Here is a 2,311-nt window from a genome sequence, read left to right as displayed (position 1 = left end):
CACACACACACACACACACACACACACACACTATTGGTTCTGTTTCACTGGAGTGGCTTCGCTAATACAGATGGCTCTCTATTTTACCGACAAGGACGCTGAAGTCCTGAGGGGTTAGGTTGGGGAGTGAGAACTCAGAGTCAGAGCAGCTCCCACTCGGCCACCTAGTCTGGCCACTGTGCTCGGCTGTCCATGGGGTCTGGGTCTGCGCACATCTCCACAGCCTCCCAGTGAGATGCCTGAGCCTGGAGGAGCGGATGCCCAAGGACCCCAGAGAGCTGTCACGTCTGGGGACTAGGTTTGGGGGCTGGGGAAGAGGAAGGGACGGAGGGAATCCGTCCTCTCAGAGAAGGAGGGACAGAGATGTCTGTGTTCCCAGGTGGGGTGGGTGACGAGGCTGGGACAGATGCAGCCTGCATGGCAAATGACAGGACATGGCCTTCTCCACCCATGTGTTAACACCAGACTGGGCGATTTCAGGCTGTTGTATCATTTGTCTTCACCTCAATTTATGGATGAAGAAACAGAGGCTCAGAGAGCTTAACGGACCCACCTACGATCTCAAGGCTGGACAGTCACGCGGCTTGGAGCCCGCCCCGCAGCAGGAGAGAGCCCTGCTCTGCCCACAGCGCTTCGCTCCCTTCCCACGGGGGACTCTTCCGATCTTTCTAATTGAGGGAAGGAGAGAGGACTTGATGAAGGATAATCTCAGACAGTGATTTGGAGGGGGAAGTAATCTTTGGAGCGAATGGTGGGGGCGCAAGGGTCAGCTTTAGGGCGTCAAAACCAAACTGAGTGGAAGAATGTTTTGTTTACTGATGGACCTTTCACAATTTCCTGCTTATCATTTTGCCAATATCAGCCTTGTTTTGACGAATGCAAAGGACAACAACTGCCTCAGACACGGAGGGTTCTACACATTAGGGAGGAAACCTTACACGGGGGCGGGGGAGGGCGTGGTTCCAGGGGACTCCACACCCCCAGCCGGGCCCCACGGGAGTCCCTTAAAATGTCACAGTTGCTCAGCCCAGGAGGATGTTGGCTCCAGGTCACCACCTCTAATGGCACGTCTACATTATGGCCCCTGTCATCAGCGGTCAGTGCCCGCTGGGAAGGGGAATGTGTTTGCATTTGCATCTCACCCGTCCTCCTGGGAATAACCGTCCTAGGATGCGATGCCTCTTGCGTTTTGAATTAGGGCTGAAATTCACTTAGTGACTTTATAACACAGAAAGGCGGTAAAACACAGAGACTAAGGGCAAGCGCTCGTGGGTCTGACTTGGGTGAAAGTGCTCGCTCTTGCCCTCACTGGCGCTCACCACGCTGAGAGCAGCTGGCTTGCCAGGGCCTCTGCTGGCGGGGAGCTGTGCAGCCTGGCGGTGGGGGGTGGGGGTGGGGGTTCTGGCTACGTCCCTGGCCTGCTGCTTCCTCCCCGAGTCTCAGTTTCTCTCCTTTGCAAGACGGTGGCAAACGTGACAGTCGTCGTACAGGCTTACGTCGAACACGAAACGTCACAAATTAAGTGTGAAGCTCTCGGTGGGCAGCCTGGAAGCTAGTCAGAATGAGGCTGCCTAGGATTTAGATGGCTACGCTGCATCCACCAGAGAGAGTGACCCCCGAAACGTTCCTGTAGTCTCCGCTGCTGTGTTTGCTTGCCTGGCGACAGCGAGGGGGCACGCTGCCACCGGGGGACCGAGGCCGTGCTGGAAAGAAGCCTGGTCGGGTGCCCAGCTCGTGCTGGGACGACCGTCAGAAGGAGGGTCAGACACGTTCGCAGCTGCAGCGTGGCCTTGCCAGGGTTTCTTTGGGTCTCTGCCGTGTTAGCATAATCACGTCCCCTTGGAAACCTTGTTTATCTCAGTTTGCCTGCCAGCGGGACTAATTTTCACTTTCTCAGTGATTATATGGATCTCAGCTCTTGAAGCCTCGGGGCTCACTTAAGCCAACAGAAAGCAGCAAAGCCGTCCGTCCCTCTGCCTCAAGCCCGCACCGCCCCACCAGCCTGGCCCTGCCTCACTTGTCCTGCTCGGGGCACTCGGGGACTCGGGAACCCGCTCATCTGCACTCAGCTCCTCCATGCCATTCCGGTCTCGGCTCACAAATCGTCCCTTCCATGACCCCTACTCCTGAGCTCCCCGCTCAGCTCTCCGGCAGCGTCCGGCTCCTCCCTCTATTTTTGTCTCAGCATTTTATTTATCTCTCTCCTGTTCCTTGTCTGAGTCCCTCGCTAGCGGTAAAAATGCCACCGATGCATCTCCGGCTAGCACGGGGCTTGGCCTGCAGTAGGCGCTCAGTAAGCGGTTGTGGCAGG

Source organism: Pteropus vampyrus, unplaced genomic scaffold (assembly GCF_000151845.1).
Source record: "Pteropus vampyrus isolate Shadow unplaced genomic scaffold, Pvam_2.0 Scaffold105, whole genome shotgun sequence".
In the NCBI taxonomy this organism is placed as follows: domain Eukaryota; kingdom Metazoa; phylum Chordata; class Mammalia; order Chiroptera; family Pteropodidae; genus Pteropus; species Pteropus vampyrus.
The sequence above is the reverse complement of the archived record's forward strand: the minus strand, read 5'-3'. Positions refer to the sequence as shown.